This window comes from Lipotes vexillifer, unplaced genomic scaffold (genome assembly GCF_000442215.2).
Source record: "Lipotes vexillifer unplaced genomic scaffold, Lipotes_vexillifer_v1.1 scaffold597, whole genome shotgun sequence".
Taxonomy (NCBI): Eukaryota; Metazoa; Chordata; class Mammalia; order Artiodactyla; family Lipotidae; genus Lipotes; species Lipotes vexillifer.
In genome coordinates, this window is record NW_006797597.1 from 1,009,977 (window position 1) to 1,034,812 (window position 24,836).

General features: G+C 37.3%; 1 pseudogene; it reads right to left on the bottom strand.

Moving 5' to 3' along the window:
* Positions 1 to 6,354: 6,354 nt before the first annotated feature.
* On the bottom strand, positions 6,355 to 23,967 carry LOC103081472 (60S ribosomal protein L9 pseudogene; annotated as a pseudogene).
* Between the last annotated feature and the right edge of the window lie 869 nt (positions 23,968 to 24,836).

Here is a 24,836-nt window from a genome sequence, read left to right on the forward strand (position 1 = left end):
AGAATTGTATTCACCGAGACAACTCTCCCAACTTGTTATACCAGTTCTAGAGACCCCACAGAGCTCAATCAAATGTACTTCTCTGTCTACTCATGGACTAAGTTTCTCTGACATGTTGGAAACTTGTGTTATCATTTGGTTTAAAAATTAAATTGCAAACTGAGCTTAAAGTGTGTCAGTACTCTTTAGTGGGTTGATAAAGATCAAATTACCTGGTGTCACAATTCCCTTCAGCTGCTTGTGATATAATTTCCTCAGGAGCTATTTCAAATAGCTTTTGAAAGGGTTCACCTTTTCATGAACCCTTCCCCATTTCTCTCAGGCAAGAGGGAGCCTCCCTTGCAAGGTGCACACCGCACTTAGTTCACAGGCTGCTGTTTATCACAGGGAACTACAATATATTAAATGACTTTGCTTTTTTGTTTGTTTGTTTTGACCATGCCACACAGCGTGTGAGATCTTAGTTCCCCAACCAGGGACTGAACCCGGGAAGCATGGAGTCTTAACCACTGGACCACCAGGGAAGTCCCTCACAGGGAACTACAGTATATTCTACCACAGGTCTTGTACCTTTCAGTAGACTGTGAACTGTTCAAGGAAGGGCCAACTGTAATTTTTTGTAACATCAGGGCCAATTATAATGCCAAGTATGTAATAGATAAATAAATGTTGCTAAATGAATGGGATTTTTAAAAGTTATTGTGAGGCAAACATTGATCAACAGCAGAAGAGGAGAACCACATTCTATCAATAATAGTATAGCATTTCCCTTTTGGACTAAATAATAAACTCAATAACAGATACAGCTGATTAATCTTGTGGCTGTTTTGAAATATAAAGATGAGTGAACTGGTGATGAATGAACTGGATTCGACTATTAAAATGGTGACATTTATTATAAAACTAATATATGTTTATTGTAGGAAATCTGAAAAATACAGAAAGGATGATATTTTAAAAGTCACCCCTGGTTCCACACTCAAATTCAATAACAAATATATATAGTTAAAACAGAAGTCCCTTTTTTGTCTCCTTTCTCCCTGGATATATCATGTTAATGATTTGGTTTACCAGTTTCACATGGAAGAGATCCTATTTATACATTGTTCTCTCACTTGACTTTTCACTTAATATTCTATATTTTGATTACTCTGGGTGCCAATATCATAAATTTACATTTTATTCATATGCTAACTGTCAGGATGAGAATATTCTCATGTTTCTGCATAGTTTGAATTCCTAAGCAAAGGAAACTGACAAGCTACAGAATGTCTCCATTTTCCCAGATCCATTTGCTCCTCACATTCAAGGGTTTTAGACCTGCAGACATCTGCTCCCATCCAAAGAGTAATAAACTTATCTCCTCCAAACTGTGGAAACATTCCAAGGTTGTAAACTTAGAGATATTTGTCCTGTCGTCCCTCTGGAGACATTTATTTATATTCCAAAGGGAAAGACGGGAGATCAGCAAAGTGCAGGCCCTCGTTAGCCTCAGATGGAGAGTAGAGTTTGCTTATTTTAGGGAACAAAGGTTTCTTTCTTTCTCAGGAGAGAAGCAGGGTGAGCAGCTGTTCCAGATTCATGTTTATGGGGTTCCTCACCACATATGTGGGATGACATCTGTCAGGCTCTCATTTTATCATCCCAAAAAGGGGAGGAACTGGGACAAGGGGGAGACACTGTGGTTATTGTAAGTAGTAATCTGTCCCTGCCCCAGAAAATTTTTGTCTATTTTTAGGATACTATGACTACATATAGATATTAAAAACTGATCACTGGTTATTTTGTGTAATGGCCATACCTAAGTTAATTAACACTTTTTCTTCTTGAAAGCATTTAAGTTGTCTACATTTTTCACAATCACAAATCATGCTTCATAAACAGATTTCCGTAAGTCTGATTCTTAGAAGTGAAAATGTTCCGTTAAATGGCATGTGCATTTAAATTGTTGTCAGATGCTATCAAATGGCCCTCCAAAAAGGCAACACTGATTTATACTTCCATCAACTGTGTATATTACCAGTTAAAAAAAATTTTTTTTATAATCTGATTGATAAAAATCACATTACCTTGTTCCAATATGCATTTTACTCTTTACTAGTTGGGTTAAGAATATTTTCTTTGTTTATTTTTCATGTATATTTCTTTTTCTCTTCATTGCTTGCTCTGATGCTTTGTTCATTTTCTATTGTATTGTTTTTCTTAGTGATGCAGAGATCATTATATGACATATCATGAGCATTGATGTTCATCTGCTCTATATATTGTAAATATTTTCCCTCTGTATTTTGCTTGTTTTTGTTGTTTATTGTATTTTGTGTATGGCTTCTGTTGCTATATCAAAATTTTAAATTTTATGTAGTTCATTTATCAGTCTTTTCCCTTATGGTTTCTGAGTTTTCTGTCTATCTTATTGTGAAATGAATTGTAAATAAACCCCCTTGGTGAAATTCCAGCCCCCTTGTAGCATGCCTTTCATGCTAAAGGCTAGAAAGCAGAAAGGCTAGAATGTAAAAGACTACATTTTATAAAATCCATCAAAGCTTGAATTCTACATGTGAGCTAGTAATTCCTAGCAGACAAGCACCTTCTCCCCAAGATTTAGAAGATGGAAGTGAGGTGGATCCACGCCTGTGCTGTTCTAGCTGGTTCCACAGGTGGGCATGGTGGAAGGGGCACTTGGTTTTCAGAGACAACAGTAGTAGAAACCCCAATTCCTGGTTTTGACTTTCATGAATATCAAGAAACAAGGTGGATGGGGTGATGGGTTCAGTTAGCTTGTGTGGGAAAGGCTGAGGTGGAGTGGTCCTTTTTTAAAAATTTTTATTTTATATTGGAGTACAGTTGATTAACAATGTTGTATTAATTTCAGGTGTATAGCAAAGTGATTCAGTTATACATGTATCAATTTTTTTTCAAATTCTTTTCCCATTTAGGTTATTACAGAGTATTGAGCAGAGTTCCCTGTGCTATATAGTAGATCCTTTTTGGCAATCTATTTAAAATATAGCAGTGTGTACATGTCAATCCCAACGTCCCAATCTATCCCTCCCACCTACCCTTCCCCCATGGTAACCATAAGTTTGTTCTCTAAGTCTGTGAGTTTGTTTCTGTTTTGTAAATAAGTTCATTTTAATCATTTTTTTAGACTTCACACATAAGTGATATCATATGATATTTGTCTTTCTCTGACTTACTTCACTTAGTATGATAATCTCTAGGTCCATCCATGTTGCTGCAAATGGCATTATTTCATTCTTTTAACGGCTGAGTAATATTCCATTGTATATATGTACCACATCTTCTTTATCCATGGAGTTGTCTTAAAGTTAGCCGATTCACCCACTTTCTGATCATGGAGTTTTCTGATCACAGCAGTGTTAGTTATTGATAATTTTGGTGGGCCAGATCTGCAGTGATGTTCTAGAAATCTTTTTGAAAGTTCTACTTAGATCTTGCTCCACAAATCCCTTCTAATAATTTTCAAAGCTTTAGGTTCTCTGTATTTAATTTTTTTCTACTTAAGCCAGATAGAACAATTTCTGTTATGTTCAACTGAACCCTGATTAATATACTTGGCAATGCCTCCTTAAAGTTGGACACTCATTCTCATATTTTCTTCTAATACTTTCGTAGTTGTGGTTTTTCATTTAAATTGGGACTACATCTGGAATTATTTTTGTGTTTGGTGTTGGGTAAAGATATGATGGATAGTTAGTAGTTCCAACAAAATTCTTTGAATAATGAATTATTTCCCGTGGATTTCAAATGTTACATTTATCTTACATCATATCCCACTATACAGATATAGGAGTCCTTTTATGTCCTTTATTTTATCCTATTATTTATTCCTTGAAAGACTTGTCTATTACTTTAAGAAATACTACAGTGTTTTAATTACTGAAGTTCTCCAACGTGTGCTTTGAAATCCAGCATGGCAACTTACCCATCATATTCATAAGTTTTCATAATGTCCATAGATAATTTTAACATTTATATGTAGATGAATAAGAGTTATCTTTTTCAAGCTTCATAAAAGTCTTTTTGGGGTTTTATTTAGAACTGCATTGAAATTATAGAATTTGAGAATGGACATATTTTTTATTAATAATGATAATGATTATATTATAGTTTACATAAATTAATTCATTTAATTCTCATAACAACCCAGTAAAGTAGGTACTGTTTTCATTTCCATCTTACCAACAAGGGAGAGAAGACACAGAAAGGTTAAATAATTTACCCTACTTACACAACTAGAAAAACAGTATATCCAGAAACATAGTATGTCATTTCACTTAATCAAGTATTTATACATTTCCTTCAATAAAGTTTTATGATTTTTTTCTTATAGGTTTAACACATTTCTTGTGATGTTTATTCCAAGATGTTTTGTAAGTTTTGTTGCCAGTGTAAGTGAATAGTTTCCCCATTACTTTGCAGATTTGTTAATGCTGGCATGCAGAAAAGCAATTCACATTGACATGTTGCTCTTATATTTGGCCCTCTGACAAAATTCTCCTGTTCTCATAGTTTTAAAATATTCTTGCAAGTACTATATATTCACTGTGATAACTGATAAGTGAAATCCAGAACATCACACACAGCTGTGTACATACACATAAATGTGTGTGCACACACATGCATACCCAAAGGACACACATGAGCATGCACGGTATGCTGCAGAGCACAAAGACCTCAACAGGCATCTGGGGTCTCAGCCCTGCTGGCTCAGCGTCTACATTTATTCCTCCAGCAATAGGATCCCTGCCAAATCCGAACCAGAGCAACATACCAGTTGGCTCAGGTCATTCCACACCCTTCAAGTCACTACCTCTCTGAAAACTGCAGTGTTTTCCTCGCTTGAGTTCTCAGTCAAGCTGTTATTCCTTTCAAATTCCACCAAGTCAAAGCCCTTCTCTTGGATAGTTTAGTTTAAATACCCTGGCGGGGGGTTGGCTGGTGGGAAACCAGATCTTCTAATCGCAGACAATGATTGATTATATCCAGGGCAGCCAGTACTTGAGTGCTAACTTCTCATTCACTTTTGTGTGTGGAAACACAAAAGCTCCATCCATGCTAGGGTTAGGGAGAACATAGACCATAGCTTGGTTGTCCTGTTGGGAAGGGGTAACACTTTCTTTCATTCCTAGCTAACCAGTCTAAAGGAGTGGGAACAAAATTCACATTAATATCTTACAGAGCATCCAATTCTCATCCTATTCCTAGATTACTAAATTTATTTAGTAATTTAGGAGTAGGATTGGGGTTTTTTAACTCCTTTTTTCAACGTCTATTGCAAGATCATATAGAATTTCTCTGTTTTTCTATGTATACAAGGAATTAATATATATCCCATTGTTTAACCATTTAACCACACTTTCATTCTTATAAAAAGTCCTACCTGTTCATGATAATTCTTCTTGTGATATGCTACTAGTTTTGATTTATAATTTTTAAAAAGATTTTTACTTTTATAATTTTATGTGAAAAGGCTATTTTAGTTTTTGCTCAATTTGGTGTTAAACTAGCTTTATAGAACAAAAAAAGGAATTTTATATTTATTCTATGCACTGAAACAATTTAAATAAAACATGAAAAAACAATCCATTATTTCAAGGTTTTGTAGAACTCACCCATAAAACAATCTGGGACCAATGCCTTTTTTAAATTGTAGATTTTTAAAAATTATGTTTTCAATTTTTTTTCTATGGCTGTTTATCCAGTTTTACATCTTTTCTGATATTATTCTAGTAGTCTATATGTCCTGAACAATTCTTTCCTCTAAAATTTTAAATTTATTGGTGTATTAGATAAAATTCTCTTTTGATTTTGCAATTATTATCTTTATCTTTGGCTATGTTTTAATTCTTATTTCTCTCTTCCTCTCTGTCATCAGAATTACCAGAGGCTTATGAATTTTACTGGGCTTTTCAAGAACTAACTTTATTTTAATTAATCTAATCTGCCTTTGGGGGTTATTTTCTATTTAATTTATTTCTGTTTTTATCTTTTAAAATTCCTTCCTAATTTTTTTGTTTTGTTTGGTTCTTTTTCTATCATTAAGAGTTAAAAGTATAATGCATTTATTTTCTGTCTTGTTTTCTAGTAAATGTACATTTCTGTTGATTATTGCTTTGGCTGCATGCCATACAGGAGAAGTGCTGTACACTCAATGATGTTCATTTTTTCAGTAATTTTAGATGTGATTTCTCCTTTGATGCAAGAATTACTTAGAAAATATTTTAAATATCTCAAAATGCCTTTGTTTTACCCTCCCACCTGTTTTTCAATAGATGATTTCAATTGCACTCTTTAAATATCACAAACAGGTAATGAGTGTCGTTCAGCATTTCATTGTTTCTGTAGCTCGGCAACTCCCAGATATTGTTCATCTGCCCACTGAACTGTTCCTTTATCAGAGACAGATACCATCCAAAACCTTTCTGATACCCTTGTTTTTAACTAGCATGGTTTTTTAAATTGAAGCAGCTTCAATACAAGTTTAAAGCTGTTTCCTTCAAGAACTAACTCATCTTTCTCAGCTTGATATATTAAACAAGTAATAGCCTGGCCTTATCCCAAATTTGTGGATATTTTTTTCACCCAAGCAATTTCAGATTTCAAGAAGAGAGACCATTTTCCTGAATAATGATGCTGATGGGGAAGTAAGCATACATGGACCTCACCTTATAATGAAAGACCGATGTTGCAGCCTTGATGATGTTTTGTACGTGACGACAGAGAGTGGGAATGATGCATAGCAAGTTCCTTCCTACTTCCCCACTCTTCATCAACCAGACCTTATTCTTTTCTTTCTAAGGAGACTGAGTTCTATGCTGTTGAAACTGAAGTCCTTCTGTGGTGTTCCTGTGTGGCCTTTTGTAATAAACGTGCATCCCTTCAAGTTAACTAAACTCTGTGTTCTTGGAGTTCAAGAAAAATAAAATACAGTCTTCCTAAAAGAAGCAAAATGCTAGCAAAGAGTGTCATCCTCCCATCTTTCAGGACAGGGAAGACTGTCTGGCTCCTCTGTAGTTCCTCAGGGGACAGAGGGAACAGCAGCCTTCACCCAGGGGACCAAGGATCTCCACTTGCCAAGCTTTCTCTAGAATACTCAGCCTGGCCTGCTCTTCCTCCTAAGCCTTTTTGCTACTGGTCCCCAGCTGTTCCTTGGGTTCATCTCTCTCCTTCAGGACTGGCCAGAGCTGCAGCCTGCCCACACCCTCTAAGCCTAGGAGCCATTTGGCTGGAAAGTGGTGTGGCAGTTAGATTGAGGTGAGGGCCAGTGAATATGAGAGCACAGAGACCAGTTCAAACCATCACCTTCCTCTCTCAGACTTTTAAGTTTTTGCCAGTCGTAATGAGCATAAAATGGCATTTCATTGTGTTAATTTGACTTTCTTTAATGACTAGTAGTTGAGCATCTTTTTATATGACCCTTCTCTCTCTTTTTAAAATTGCTACTATCTATTCCTTCCCATTTTCCTGTTGGATTGTTTATTTTTTTCTAAATATTTGTAGATCTACAAATATAAATATATATATTCTGGACTAACCCTTTGTTATTGTTGTTTCAGTTTTATTGAGATATAATTGACATACAACACTGTATGAGTTTAAGATGTATGGCATAATGACTTGACTTTTATATATTGTGAAATGGTTACCACAGTAAATTTAATTAATATCCATCACCTCATGCAGATACAAAAAAGGAGAAAGAAAAAAATTTTTTTTCCTTGCATTGAGAACTATTGAATTTATTCTCTTGGCAACTTTCAAATATACCATATAGAAGTGTTAACTATAGACATCATGTTGTACATTACATTTTGGTACTTATTTATTTCATAACTGGCAGTTTGTATCTCTTGACCACCTTCATCCAATTCCCTCATCCCCCTCCCCCTGCCTCTGGTAACCACAAATCTGATCTTTTTTTTTAGATTCCATATACAAGTGAGATCGTACAGTATTTGTCTTTCTCTGACTTATCTCACTTAGCTTAATGGCCTCAAAGTCCATCCATGTTGTCACAATCTTTTTTATGGCTGAATAGTATTCTATTGTATATGTATATGTGTATATATCACATATATATCATATTTTCTTTATCCATTCATCCATCAAATGACACTTAGGTTGTTTCCATGTCTTGGCTACTGTAAATAATGCTGTTATGAATATGGGGGTGCAGATATCTTTTTGAATTAGTGTTTTGATTCCTTCAGATAAATACCCAGAGTGGGATTGCTGGATCATATGATAGTTTTTTAAGAACTTTTGTTTGCAACCTCCATACTGTTCTCCATAGTGGCTGCACCAATTTCCATTCCCACAAACAGTGCACAAGGGTTCCCTTTTCTCCACATCCTCACCAACACTTATTATCTCTTGTCCTTTTTATGGTAGGCAACCCTTTATTGTTAATGCATCATAACTCTCAGTTGGTGGTTTATCTTCATTTTGTAGTGTCTTTTGCTGTACACAAATTTTAAATGTTAATCTAAGTGACTTATTTTTTTTCTTTTTGAAGAAGGAAATAAAATTGACTGAGGATGTTCTATCTTCTTCACTGCCTCCAATTCCTAAGAAAATGTTGAAAGGGGAAAATTGATGATTCAATTCTCTGACTACAGTAATAAATAATAGGCGATGTTAATAGGAAAAAAAACCCAGGCTGTTTTAACATTTTTATACAAGAGCTTTGAAAAGCTGCTTAAATGTCAGTTTGCACTAAATTACAGGCTTTAAAAGAGGCCCGCAAAATTAACTATCAAGGTTATAAATCCCAAGAAAAAACCCAGACCTTAGGTCACATGAACGTCTGCCAGGACTGGGTAATTTTCGCTTTAACCACTTTTTAGTTAACAGGAGTAATCTGTAAATGTTGGAACCTTATTATTTATAGGACAGGGTGGCTCAGTCATTTTGATAGAGCAATGAGTTTAAGTGTGTTGTGGATCACCTTAATGTTGTAATATTAATGGGGAAGACACATAGAAGGAACAGAGTTGAAAACAGTGGATCTGAAACATTAATACTCATGTTTCATCTACAGAGAAGGGAGGGGCCACCATGGTAACTGCTTTTATATGAAAACTCATTATCACATAAAGATGCAGAGTAGACTAGAAATAATAAAGATGCTATTTTTACATTTCAAAAACAAAAGTGAATCCTTTCATACAAAAATGTTTTCATGATTATATATCTTATGGTCCCACATCCTCACCCCAAAGTGCATACACAACTTGATAAAAGCATGCACGTGTTTCTAGTTGGCTAATTAATTTTGAGAACTTGCTTATGACATTTTTAATAATTTAAAGCAGTGGCTTTGGCTATAATTAGCATTATTTTTTATATCAATGCATGACATTGGAAAAAACCTTATAATAATCAACCTCTGAACTAATAATTTAAGCAATTTATTTCTCTAATCTTTTAAAAGTGACCTCCTGCAAGCTCCTTTCCTCTTCCCAACCCTCCAGAGCAAACTAAGCCCTATGTCATGAGATGGACCCTTCTTAGAGGGCTGGTCTTTTATTGGCTACCCTTTGGGGAGCCAGCAGGCCAGGTGCACCTAGGGTTGGTCAGCTACCTCCTGTGTTGTTTCTGGTTGATGATCTGGCACCTGATTCTACATGACCTTGACCCTAGTTCCATCTTCTAACTTCTAGACTTAATCCACCCTGGACTTGGACTTGGACTCTGGGCAGTGCCAGGCACTGGCACTCAATTGTTCTGCAGGTGGTTCTTATTTCTTCAACCCTGGCATCAACCCCAAGCCAGTTCTTCAACCTGTTCTAAAAGGTGATAGGTAGCAGCTTTAAATCATTATAAAGATGTTCTTCTCTCTCAACAGTTTGTTCTTTTTAATTAGAAATGTTGACGTGTTGATGGGAATGGGGGACAAGTGTCCCTTTCGGCTCCCTTAGTGCTCTCTGTCTCTCTTGGGTAGGTTGTTTCTACCTGCTTCAATGCTAGGAGCTCTTTTCCCTCAGACAATCCAGCTCTGGGGGCATCTCAGCTTTCAAATCAAAGGCTTCATATTCTCATCCACAGTGAGGGAAGCTCCAAATTCTCCAACCCCAAGCCTAAGCTACTCTCTTGGACGGGAAAAGAAAAATGCTTTCCTATGAGGACAGACAGGACTGGATGGAGTGGAGGTGGGGCACCCCGAGCAGGTTCCCTAAATGATACAAAATCTAGTGAGGCTGTTGTCATAGCTGTTGCTGTTATTGCTGTTATCATTGTTAGGTTTTTCAGGTTGCACTCAGAAAACTGTTTTCTCTTCCAAACACACCTGGGCTTCCAGGGTAACAACAGTTAATACGTGTTAAGTTCTCTCTGAGGGCTTTACATGCAATACCTCCATCTATCCTCACAGCGACCCTATGTAGGATGGTACAGGGACTACTACCGTCATCCTCCCCATTTCACAGATAAAGACACCGAAGTCTAGAGATGCTGAGGAGTTGCCAAAGTCACACAGGAGGTGATGCCACAGGCAGTTCAGAAGCTGCTATCAGGAGGGTCCAGGGGCCATGTTCTTAGCTCCAAGACAAATGCCTTGCAGCTGCATCCAACTGCTGACTGCATCAGAACCTCTCCTTTCTTCTGTGCCCCATGCCAGACTCTTCCTTCTCTAGGGGTGAATTCTCTCTCAGGGACTCACCTGGATTCTCTTAACTTCCCTGCTTCTGGCTCTGGTTCATCAGATGAGTGACTTGACAATGATAATGATGAGTCTTTGAACTCTGTACAGCTGAATTTGACTTGTGGTTTGAAATTTTTTCTCCCAAGAGCCTCCTTCACTCCTATGTAAATCAGAGGATGAAAATAAGTATTTACTTGCCTAGAAATTCCAAGTTCTGGCTATAGTCTAACCAGAACCTCTGCTACCTGTAGGAATCACAATCCTAAAATGCAGTTACTTCTCCCTCCCTTCCTCTCTTCTTCCTCCTTTTCTTCCTTTCTTCCTTCCTGGAAGTTTTGTATTTTCTACTACTCACCAGTCTACAGTGCAGAAACGTTCCATCAGGTGAACAGTAGCACACGGACTGCATTTTTACGGTGTGAATGTAGATTGGGTTCACTGAAAATACGAGTAGCAATCTTTACACTAAAATCAATCAATCTATTTATCCATCTATCTATTACGTATCTATTTATATATTATTTTCCTTGCAGAGCTGATATCCAGGAGGCATATATTGGTATGACCATAATGGTTGTGTGCAACCAGCTTCTGTCATGGTTAATTGATGTTGCATTAGTTGAAATATTTAAAATATCATTCCTGTATATGTGTACTCACATAATTATATATCTATCTACATTAAAATAACAAATCCATAAACTTGGAATCATATAATTTTAGATTTTAGATTTATATACTCTGAACCATCCAATGAGAAACAAACTATCAGTGGCAGCATTTGGAAATGAGAGAGTTTTCATGGCTTATCCAAGGAGACAGAACTAATAAGAGACAGAATCAAGCCTGTAACCCATATCTGCCTTGTCCCTAGTTCAATGGCACTCTGCTTTCTCTTGACAACTTCCATTAAATATCAAGGTTTAAAGAAAGATAAAAATCTAGGTATATTTAGGTAAGTTGCCCTCTAGCTTTTAACAGATCTCAGTCATTTTTATTCTAAGCTTTGGTTTTTCTGACCTTGGTATTTTAACTATAGCTAACAACAGTGGATACAAATACCTCAGTGTAGGATATTTTCCTCTCAGTGACAGTTCTCTCATCTTCCATCTCCTTCTCCCTGGCTTCTTCCTCTTTAACATTCATAGGATTCCCATTCTGTGGAAGGTGTCTTGCTAGCAAAATGTTCTCCCAGACCTGCCTGGGTCATCCTTCTGCACTTGAATTCCTATACCTAATTGTTTTCCCCATACAGAAACAGCAATTCTTTCTTTTTTTCACTTTCCCTTCCATCTAGTTCTCCTCTTTCTTTCCATTATATATTTACTTTAAAATACCATATAATTGTTAAATTGGCTTATTTAACATTTCCTTTATCAATGCATCTTTCCCAAATTTTTTCAGTCTGTCTTTTGTGATAGATTGATTTTGAAAGACATTTGAGATACAAAATGGCAGTTTGTCCCAGGTATAACTTTTAAAGGTACATTTAAGGAAATATAATAAGATTTTGATAAGAATTTTTTTCACATATATTTTCTAGTCTGATAACTGATTTCCTACGTACAGCAGATTCCAGAACCCCTAAAATCATTTAAATCTGAATGGAAGTTTTTCATCTTGATAAATCTTATGATTTAATTCACTTTTGGCACTCTTCCCATCAGTCTTTTGTATTTTAAAAATCACTATCAAAATATTTATAAAGAAACTCATTTTCCTCCTTTTCACTCGAGGAAATGGAAGATGAGCAACGCCAAACGTATAGCAACATGGGGAGAGGTGTGTATTATGGAAGAAACTGTCTGGACTATAAAAAAAACTTACTAAATTCTATGTGTTAGAAGGATTCTGCCACTGAAAAAGATGAAGAAGCCTCATCTCTCCTCAAGGAAGGTGGTGTCATCAGCCTTTTGCTTCTAAACATAAATTAAACAAGTTTAATAGCGATGTTATTTAATGATGTTATGCATCCATTTGAAACTGCAGAGCTGTGGTTATAAAGGTGTGTTTATTCATCAGGCATTTAAACTCTTATATCTTAGTAAACTCTGGACCATACAAGAGAAGTAGAGGACGTAGCTCTTATACTTACGGATACAGTTTCTAGTTTGGCAGACAGCTACATTGAGCTTATTTAAACTCCTAACGTAAAAATATAAATACACACAAAATCATCATATCAACAGTCTTTTCACTAAGTGCCTGCCAAGTGTGAGATAATGATACTCTGTCCTCACTCTCCCCTTTTAAAAACTTTGTACCTTGGGCTTCCCTGGTGGCGCAGTGGTTGAGAGTCTGCCTGCCAATGCAGGGGACACGGGTTCGTGCCCCAGCCCAGGAAGATCCCACATGCTGTGGAGCGGCTTGGCCCGTGAGCCATGGCCGCTGAGCCTGCGCGTCTGGAGCCTGTGGTCTGCAACAGGAGAGGCCACAACAGTGAGAGGCCCACGTACCGAAAAAAAAAAAAACTTTGTACCTTGTACCATATAAAAGTTTATGTTTTGGTGTTGTCCAGTTTATTAGACTTTTTCTTTATCGTTTCTGGGTTTTGTGTCTTGCTTAGCAGGACCTTTCCCTTACCAAGATTTTGAAACTTTTCTTTGTTTTCAAATTCTTTTGTGCTTAGATATTTAATTTTATGTTTGGTAGGGAGAAGAGATTGAATTCTCCCCTACTTTAAGGTATAGCCAGTTATTATATTTAGGAAAGTTCGTCATTTCCACACAGATATTAAACTTCAACTTCATCAAGTATTCCATTATGGAAATGGAATACCATGGAATACCATGGAGCATCTGAAGAGCAATTTCTGGACTTTCTAGTCTGGTTCATTGATCTGTGTTTGTATATCTCAATGCCAGTTCCACTCTGTTTTTATTATTGGGGCTCCATAGCATATTTGAATACAAGTTAGGGCAGCTCCTCTCTTATTCTTTTTATTTTCGAACATTTTTTGATACAGTTGAGTATTTTTTCTTCCAGGTGAACTTTAGAATCAGCTTGTTAAATTACATACACAACAAAAATCCTGTTGGAATTTTGAATAAAATTATATTAATTAAATTAATAATAATTCCCTTGGAGAAAACCATTCAAGAACAATGTGGCCTCTGAATTTATTAAAATATAATTTTATGTCCTTCAGTTGAGTTTTGTGTACTTCATGTACTTTTTGAGCAGTTTTGATAGATGTCTTCCTATATATTTTATATTTCTTTGGCTATTATAAATGGTAGGGTTTTTTTTTTACTATATTAAAATAATGGATTAGTATTAGTGTATCACAATGTTATAGATGTTTTTATACACCTATCCTATACCTGCCTATGTTACTAAACCTCCTTAAAAACTAACAATTTCTCAGTTGGTTTCTCTTGATTTTCTGGGTAAGCAACTGTATTTCTTTGTAAATAATGAAAAATTTGATCCTTTTCTATTATTTATCTCATTTATCTAATTATCTAGTTGCATTGGGCAGGATCTCAGGTACATGGCTGAATAGTCCTGGTAAGAGTGGACGGACATCTTTGTCCTGTTCATGACATCAAGTGGAATTACTTCCAATGTGTTCCACTTTGGTATGATATTTATTCTCTGTTTCTGGTAGATATCCTTTATGAATTAAGAAAATTTGATATGACATTTGTTCTCTGTTTCTGGTAGATATCCTTTATGAATTAAGAAAATTCCCAACGATTCCTAGCTTGATAAGATTTTATTTTGTATTATTTTTAGTCAGTAAGAGATGTTGAACGTCATCAGTCTTGGGCTATAAAATGGATGGCTTTTCTTTTTTCAATCTGTTTGTGTAGTGAATCATATAGATATATTAATGTTAAATTATCCTTGCATTACTGATATAAACTCTACTTTGTCAAAATATTAGTCCATGTTTTTATTTGCAAGCAACAAAACCAACTCATGCTAAGTTAAGCAGAAAAGCAATTTATAGAAAGTAATCAGAGAACTCCTGGAATCTCTGAGAAGTCAAAAGAATCAGGCTACATGGTCCAGAACAAAGCCTCACATTATTTCATAGAAGTGGTCCAGCAAAGATACACTGCAGAAACTGCAGAGCACAGATACCACAATTTTTATCACTTGAGCTGGTCAGCAGATACTTCCTTTGTCCCCACCATCCTTGTGCTTGGATGTAGCCTCTACTGCCCAACAGACGGATTCTGAGCAGTCTCTGCTTCTTCATGTCAGTTGCTTTCAACTCAAAGTCTGGAGTGGTGCTATCTGATGAGAAAAGCCTAGGTCATGTACTTCTTGCTTTAGCTTTGAGGGAAGCTGGGAAAGAAAATATGTGGCATGGGAAGCCTCTTTGATAGGAGATTGGGAATTCCCTAAACAAAGGACAGGTTGTCAGATACCAGGTAGCCCAGAAGAATGACTAATGTCCCTGATAGTTCTGACATATTACTTTAAAAAAAAACTGTTGGATTCTGTTAGATAATATTTTATTTAGGATTGTTACATCAGTGTTTTAAAATGAGATAAATGAGATTATTTATAGCATTCTATTTTTGAGCCATCCTTATTTATTTTTGATATAAAGGTAAGCTGTTCTTATAGAATGATATGGGAAGATTTTCATGCTTTCTGTGCTCTGAAAGAGTTTATATAACATAGTAATTACCTGCCTTTTGTAGATTTAGTAAAACTTATAAAACCACTTGGGAGTGGAGCCTATTTTTAGGATAGAGCTTTGACAACTCTTGCAATTATTTTTACAGTTATTGCTATAGTCACACTTTTTTCTTCTCTCTGGTTTAGTTTGATAATCTATATTTTTAGGAGAAAATAATTTCATCTATATTTTAAAATTAATTGGTATTAGAAAATCAGTATCCTTTTATAGTATAAACAATCTCCTCTGTATTAGTAGACATATCTCTTTTCTCATCATGAATGGTATTTTTTCTCATTTATTCTAAACAAAAGATTTAAAGCTGTCATCTATTTTATGGGACTTTTCAAAGTGCTATGTTTGATTTTATTGATCAGTTTTACTCCTTTATGTTTTCTATTGCATTCTTTTTAATTTAAATTTATGAATTCCTTTTTCTTCTTTCTCTGAAGATATTTTATTATTGTTTTTCTAGCTATCTGACCTGAGAAATTAACTTATTTACTTTATTTTTTTCCTTAAAATTATAAAGTATATCAAGCAAATAGAAGAGTTTAGAGAAGGATATGTCTATATTCCTCATACAACTTAGATAAATCTTAATATTTTGCCAAATTTGTTTCAGATAGTTTTTTTAAGGAATAAAATATTTCAGTCAGCAAGTCCCTTATATATCCTTCACAAGAGAAAACTACTATCCTAAGCTATCTATCATGCTTTTCTATTTATTACATTTATACGTGCCCACAAGCAACATAGAGTTTATATAAAGTTTTTAAGATTTATATAATTGGATCATACTGTATGTATCCTTTTGCAAATTGCTTTTGCTAAACACATTATGTTTAAGATTTATCTATCAAAGTAAATGTAGCTCCAGTTTATAAATTTTGGCTACTCTGTAGCTTCCTTTGATGAATGAGTCACAATTTATTTACAGTACCATGTTGATGAGTTTGAGGGAAAAAATGCTTTATCTGGAATAATACTAAAAGGAGCAGAAGAATGACTGTAGAAAAAGATATTAGAGTTCAAACATTGCTATAAGAGTGCAGGCAGAACTTCAATTGGCATCATGCTTGGAAATTGATGAATTTCTTTTGCTGTTTCTTTGTCAAAAGATTCAGAAATTTTTGTGGAATCCAAATGGAAACCACTTAGATAATGTAATCAATGGTATTAAAGTTTATTTTTCACTCAGTGGTTACAAATTTTGTAAAGCCTGTTTATTTCCAGTTTAAAATTAGAAAGACAAAAATAATTTCAAAATGGTTGGATTTTCTGAGGTTAGGTAGGGATGACTTCAAGTAATACTGGTGAATCCACTCAACTTTTGTCCTTTCAGGATGTGATGAATACCGAATTTTCATCTCCCTACTTTCTTAGATTTTCCTTCCCCCTCACCACCTCTCTCATCTGTTACACTCTAACCTGAATATAGTACAGAGCTAAAATATAGAATGGCTTGATGTTCCCTGTTCTAAATTTAATACAGAATATTTCTATTTCCTCTTTAGTATAAAAATTGCTTTTTGATGGATTTTTACTTAGGTCAGAAACCTCAATTTAAAAATGTATGTATGTGGGTCATCTGATTTAAGGACTTGAAACTAAAATAAAACACCTGAAATTGGTGGCGTGTATTGTTTCACAGAAGCCTTGTTCTATAGGGTTGACCTAAGCTGGATGGTTTGTCTGTATCATGGCATCAAACCTTTCATTAAAAAATTCTGCAATGTCTACACATCAAAATTATATATATATATATATATATATATATATGTACACACATGCATATTTATATATATATTTTTTAAGATTTCAAAACAACTTCTGTCCCTAGGCATTTAGGACTCAAGAAATACATACAAATTATTAAGAATGGATTATCTTTTTTTAAACTTTAGGCATGTTATTGTAGAGCCAAAGAAAAGTACTAACTATATGTTGCTAATGCTGGAAGACTAAGAAAAAATGGTTGACACACGGAGAATAAGAATGAGCTATAGCGCACTGAACAGATTTTGGCACCTGTCTTTTTCCCTTCTTCCCCACTCCAAGTTATTTAAAATAAATACAAAGTTTAACCCATAGAAAAAAAAAGAATGAGCTATAGCGTTTTGAAATGTATTATCAAAATATATTTTAAATTTGAAAACAAAACTTAAAAGAAAAAGTTAGGCTCCAAGGGAAGGGGTCAGAGTATTTGAAGAGAATCTCTGCCATTCATAAGTGTTCCTCAGAGGAGATGCCAGCGGGTGAGGAGAGCAGAGAGGTGGGTTTCACTTTACTGCCTTCTCTTGGCAGCAGAGCTAGACTGGGGAGAACTCAGGAAGATAGCCTGAAGTTCCTACTCACTTCTTTGTGACTTAAATCATAGTATTGAAGTAAACTGCTGAGATTTAAGTCATTGATGTGTTGAGTGTTTCCTCTGTGTCAGGCAGCCCCTGTGCTGTCTTCTGCATATATACTGGTGAATTGAATAGATATAGGTCCTGCCCACAAAGGGATTTCCTGTCTGAGCCATTCATTTGTTTGGATATAGCAGGAGTTTGGGGTTTTTTTTTTAACCTCTTCTTTCTAGACTGGAGGGTTTTTACTGCTTTGTTTCTCTATTAAAGATCTGGAAACTGTCATTTGTCTTCTGCTTAAAGGATAAATGTGTTCTCTATCTTCTTTAGTGGTCTTCCAGAGACAGACCCAATGAGCATAACCCAGTTAATAGTAGTAAGACCGCCAGGTGGGAATGTGCACAGTGTGAGCTCTTCCCATACCCTGGCACCAGACAGACACTGGAGGACCGATACATGTTGGAGGGCTGATATCTCATCTAGTGGGCAAAATACAGTGCCCAAGAATAACAGCAAACACTTCCATAGCACTTAATATGTTCCAGGTGTAAATAACATCAAGTGTGTATTAACCTGTTTACTGCACATCACAGCCCCATGAGATAGATGCTAGAGTTTGCCTTTCTATCTTAATTCAGGAACCAAACAGATTCAGATAACACAGGATGCCCTCTTAATTAATCCCATTTTAGGGACGAAGAAACTGAAGCATGCAGAGGTCAGTGACTTGCCCAAGGTCACATGGTTGGAGAACTCAAGGTTCAAATCCAAGTAGTATGGCTCTAGAATCTGTGCTCTAACCCCTGCACTACCACCTTCCCCACCAACCACCATTAGTCTTTGTTATTGAACTTCCAAAACACTTTTCACTCCAGTCTATTTATCCTGCCTTCAAGGCCTCAGAATGGTCTCGCCCTGGAATTGGCTGATGCCTTAGGAAGTACCAGGGGATTTTGAATAGGATAGTAAGGATCTCTAACTATTAAGGAGGGTTTGTGATTGTTGCCCTGTGGCTATTGTACAGTTTATTTGGAGAAGGCAAGGGTGAGGAGGTGGAAGAGCTTTGTGACTCCTTGGCCTTTAGGGTTATTTTTCCACTGTGACAGTGGGTTGCGTGAATTTGTATCCTGGGGGCAAAATGATGGTCATGCCTTGACCTTCAGTCTTTTTGAGTGTTCTGTTTCATGATCCCTAGCTGTCCAGCTTATTGGCCTGGGTTCTGACTCCCCAGCATCACCCAAATTTTTGATTTCTTATTTCTTCCTTTATCTGATTTCTTCTACAGCAGAAATCAACCTGGGATCATGTACTCTTAAGGCATTGGATCGAGGTAGGGGGAGCCTGTGAAAACTTACACTGTATATGGACTTTTATGGGTAGGTGCAGGGATGCATTTCTTTTTTTTTCTTCAAGGTGGAAAGCCTACAATGTATTAAATTCTCAGAGGAATTTCTGTGATATACAACCCAGTTTTATAATCTCATTTTTCACCTCATGTGTATATTCAATAAGCTGCCTTAAATTCTTTTATTTTGAAGGATATATGAGACAAATATATATAATCATAACTTATTTGAAGGATTCATCATTAATTCCTTGTGTCAAACAGACTCTAATGTTGTGCTAAGGGTTGCATTAACTATGCCCAACTTTAAATTCCTCATTTATTTTCAGGAATGTTTAAAGCAATTGTGATCCAAGATGATATCAATCTGTAAGCATCTGTAGTCTACCTAATGGGTAAAGGATTTTGAAGTTTAGGGTTGAGGGAAATGGTAGAAAAAGATGAGACAGAGAACCTTGGAAGATGACAGATTTTGAAGGAGGCAGTGATATTATATCTGAAACAAAAGAAAGGGTGTAGGTAAAAAGAGATATTCTAATGGATAGAGGGTGAGATGAAATACACAAGTGACGGCTCAATATTTTCAGGAAAGAAAGAAGTAAGGGGAAGATTTTAAGTAATCTGTGTGAAAAAGGGAGGGACTGGTCTTAGTTCTGATATGAACGTCTCATTGAGGTGAGAGGACTCAATAAAAGAGTAACAAAGTGGGGAGGTCAATTCAACAGTTCAACAAATTTTCTATGAGCATTACTGTGGTAGGATACCACGTAGGCACGGGGTCACAGAAGATACAATCCCTTTTTTCATGGGTGTCACGCTTAAGAGGAAAGCCACTACCAGGGCCTGGTGGAAAGCAAGTGAAAATGAAACATTAGCATAATCCCATGACAGTCTTCAACAATGTTTGTTGGATTTAGAAGGAGAGGAAATTAAGGTCTATGAAGATTCAGCCTTGGTACTATTCAAGGCAACATTGACCTTTGTGAACATGACATCCAGACTAGGAAAGGAGATGTGTAGACTAAGGGAAAGCACTGCTTCTGTGTGGAGGGAGTGGAATAGGTGTCCAGAAAGGTGGTGCCACCTTGAAGGGGTCCATCAAAATAGAGATCTGCTAAGTGATAAGAGGCCCCACAGTTAAGCCCTGATAGTGGGTCACCGAGACAGTGTGGAGGGATGCAGATGAGCAAGAAGTGTTCTAAAGATGTAATAAGGGCTTACCCATGTCATAATATGATCTCAACAAATAGGAAGTACACAGAGGTGGTAGGGAGTTGGCTTCCCCACAAATCTGAGAGAGACCAAGACATGTGAGGTCCTGCTCAAGCTTAAAAGTCTCTAAGTACAGGAAGACTGATTCTAGAATCATCTCCATTTCTATTGGTTTAGTTTTTTGAGACACTTAGTTGTCTATGAGCTGCCTTACTATGAAGATTCATTACCTTTTCTTAGCACTTCTTTCCTCTGGTCTGTTATCTGCCTCAGGTAAGACTTTAGCAGTAATAAGGGAAGAGCTGACATAAACGAGAAGTCTATATGAAATGACGCAACAACCATCCATCTCCAGTGGTACTTGGTAGAAGCTCAATGAATGTTTTGAATGACTGAATCGTTGTTTCTTTACAGATAACCCCTTGAGAATTGAATAGAATTTGGAGAATTCTAAGATTCCCTTTCTTTTTCATACTGAATTTCTTATCTCAGCTATGAGGTAGAATCTTAAGGTTGTTTCCAAGGGGAAATTTTAAAAAGAATTCTTTTGAGACCTTGAATCCAGGTCCTCTGACTTCCAGTACACCATGCAAATTTCACTGTCACTGCTTTGTTTCTCTGCCTATTATAAGGAAGGTACAAATAGTGTCCATTTCACAGACTTTTATTGTGACTCTTAAATGTGTTAATCTATGTAAAGGACCTTTAAGAAGTACTCGACAAATAGTGTTCAAGAAATATTAACTGTTACTATTATCATTATTACAATTTTTACTTCTCCATTAATTTATCCCCTTTAGTAATTTTTCCTTTCAGTTCAGAATATCCTCAATCAGGATAAGCTCAAAAAAGAACTGTGAAGTTATTGTTTATCTTTAGAACTTCAGGTGCCCATGAAGTGATAAGGCTTGATAGGGTTGAGAATGGGAAGCAAGGGATGGAGGAGAGAGATAATATCAGGAGGATCAAAACATTGATGGTACAGGGGACTTCCCTTGCGGTCCAGTGGCTAAAACTTCACCTTTCAATGCAGGGGGTGTGGGTTCGATCCCACATGCCTCGTGGCCAAAAAACCAAAACATAAAGCAGAAGCAATACTGTAAAAAATTCAATGGACCATTTAAAAAAGGTCCACATCAAAAAAAAAAAAAATCTTTAAGCCAAAAAAACAAAAAAACATTGATGGTACAAAGGTGAGAAGAGGGAGGGAGAGTTAGCATTGGCACTGGGGATTAGGCTGAGTGTTTGAGGAAGTTTTGGTGCCATTAACAGAAATGCAAATGCAAGGAAAGGGAGCTGGTTTGGGGATGAAGCCAGTTAAAATGATTTTAGAAATGGTTACTTTGAAGTGACAGTAAGACATCCAAGTGGAAATAATCTAGTAGACAGACAGGTGGAGATATGGAACTAGGAGAAAGCTTGTGGCTGAAGATAAACATTGTGGGACCTTCCTAAGAGTATGACAGTTGAGGTTATGTGAATAGATGACTACTTCAAGGGTAATTCTCCCTCTCTCCTCTCCCTTTCTCTCATGCATGTTGTATTCTGGGCATGGTGATGACAAGCGCTGTGTACTAGTGGAAGACAAAGGCAACACAGCAAACCATCATTCTCTTTTTCTTTATCCCCCTCCTTCCTACTCTTCTCGCCTTCACCTTGCTCTTTCTCTATATATTTTTCTATTTTTCCTGGTCCTGTACATATCAGGAATTTTACAAATTGCATACAGTAAGTTTTTTCAAGCTAAATAATTAGGAAGAAGATTCCAGCAGAGGAAAATTAGCTTAGTAAAAAGTAATTTGGAGCAGTGATGATATTGTGCTCCAAAATGATCCCTGGGTGAGGCAGCTGAAAGTGGAGGAGAGAGGAACTCCTTGATGTGGATTTCAATTAGGAATGGAGTGGTAACTCCTGAGACACTGCACCGATGCTTTCTGACCCTGTTGTCCTCACCTGCCTGGAATGGCAGGACATCCAGCAAGGTGTGATCTTCTAGAATATCTAGTATTGACCTTTCTCCTAGGATCGTTCCATAATGCTGGGCTTATTCCTTCCAAAGGGAGGGTGATCAGTCTTCTACACCAAGTCAGGAGACCTGTAGTCTCGGTCAGTTCTTTATAGAATATATTTTTTTAAATTTGATTAAAAACTATTTTGTTCCCATGGGCCACTGTCACTGATAATTCCACAAGTCTTTATATTTGCAGTCTCTGCTAGAACTTTGTGAAATATCTGCAAATAAATGTAGTCTCCTGTTTTTGCTTATGTGTTTATATATCTTATTTTTAGGAACTGAAGATGGTCATGTCATCTCTAGCTTTCTGGAGTGTAAAAATCAAACACTGTGTGATTCTTCAGATGGAGAAGAAAGCTGCACTTATGCTAATAAGGAGGTTGGAATATGTGTCTTGCATCTCAGAAAACATGCAAAGCAAGTAGTCATGAAGAAATAGAAAATTAGGGAGACAGGACAATCAACTCCCATGTTTTATTAAAAAAAGTCAGTCTTCCTTTCTCTTTTTGTCTAAAGTGACATATTTACTGACAGTTTAGATAAAAGTTTGTCAAGGAATTATAATGAGAGCCAACATTTCTTCTTTAGTTCCAACAGATTAAATATTTTCAAAGATTAAGAAAACAAAAGAATCCCTGGTCTCTCTGAGTTGGGGTGAAAAGTTTGGGGGGAGTGTTAGGTTCTAGAGAGAGGACCTGAAGGGGCATCTGTAGTGTGTGTATGAGATACAGAAAGATTTGCAGATTTTGGTAAAGTCTTACGTTACTTTTTAATGATTATTTTGGCTCAAAATCTTTGATTTTAATTATCATGTTAGTGTTTGTATCATAAACTATGATTCCTTTTCCTGACTTTTTATGCCAAATACCCAAACACCACCAGGACCTGGTAAAGTAGGAAAGTGATTCTTTTAGCCTGGGATTCCTTTCCATGGCCTCTGGTGCCTATGAGGTCCATGCTATCCATAGCAAATATAATCCCCTGCTTGGCATGCTGAACAGGGCTATCTGCCCCCAGTACCTTATCCACCAAAATTCACTGATTGCGCTACACCAGCTTCCCTCTGAAACCGCTCTCTTAGCCTTTTAGAAAAAAACGTGATTGAACGTATCCGATTTGGGTAAAAAAGACCGTCTGTATTTTAAATAGAAAGCTTAGTGCTTGTAGGTGAATTTTAGACTGTGTAACGACAGTGAAGAATTTCAGGCAAATATGCGTATCAGTCGGGGTTCAGGCTGGAAACAAAGGAGACATTCAAAGAAGTTCCCAAAGGTCTGGGCGAGGCTGTGGTCCTCAACCAGCGCGGGGCGGTAAGGGGGGTGGGGCGGGTGAGGGGGAAGCAATGTAGGAAGAAGCCTTTCACTGATGCGCTGCACCTGGAGGCCCCGCAGGGCGGCTGGGAGGAGTTGTCCCCGGACACTAGCCCTGGAATATAAGGGAGTAGCAAAGGAAAAATTAGCAAGGTAACAATGATTTGTCATATTATTAACAGAACAGGGGGCAGCAGTGGGCTAATAAATGGAAATGTTGGTCCAGATGTGCTTAAACGAGAGTTTTTGTTTAAAGAATTCAGGGTGGCCCCCCGCAGGCCCTGCCTTTGGGGTCTAGGTGGCCTCCTAGAGGGGCGCTGTCCCTTCTCAGGGTCTGCCCCTCCCCAGGTGAGCCAGGTCCCCAGGGTCCCTTTGTGATGCTGATGAAGGTGCCCAGGAGGGGGATGTAACGACAACTCCCTTCCATGCCCATCTTCAGTCTTCTCGCCTGTCGCCGACCCTCAGGCCCAGCCCCAGGGGATCAGATGTCCCTGTCTAGCAGGTCGTTGGTCCGAGCATTGGGCGAGGCAGTCCCAGCTGCAGCACGCAGCCTCCTTGGCGCTTCGCAGGGCCCTGGTCAGGGAACGCAAGCGCTCCTGAATGAAGGTAACCGTGCAGGACCCGCGGGGCTGCGGTGGGAAGGCAGGGCCCCCAGGTGCTGCAAGGGGCTAAGGCTGGGCGGGGCTCGGCTGTCGCAGTTCCCATAAAGCCCTCTCTGCCCTGTGGATCGTGGAGATTATAGCCCTGTTCCCAATGTCCTGTGTACTTTAGAAGCACCAATGCATTAAAAACAGGTAAAATGTACTGTTCAGCTTCTTGCTGCTATAAATGCATCATTTTTTGTTTCTATACTTAACTCTGCAGCCACACCCCTATCTCCCTGAATTCCCAGAGATGACTGCACTAGTTTTCCAATTGGCCTCCCAGCCTCAGGCTTACTCTCAGATTTATTCTTCAGTATCCCACCAAAAAAGGGGTGTGTGCGTTTGAAGGGGAGAGGGGGAGAGGGAGAGGGAACCTATTACTTAGCTATTTCTTAGGGGGAAGAGGCTGAATTTTATATGCACAGACTCACGTGTTTACTGGTGTGTAGACTGAGTGTACACGTAGTGTCACCTACATTCTCTGGGAAATGAGTGCCAGAAATTCCCATGGACCTTGCTTTTGCTTTGGCAAGCCAGGGCACACCGAAATCACAGTCCCTGAGTCAGCGAGGCCAATAAATTAGAAAGGATGGATGGCTACTCCTACCATAGCTGTGTTGAAAGCTAGATGGAGTTGCGTTCCTCACCTCCACCACCC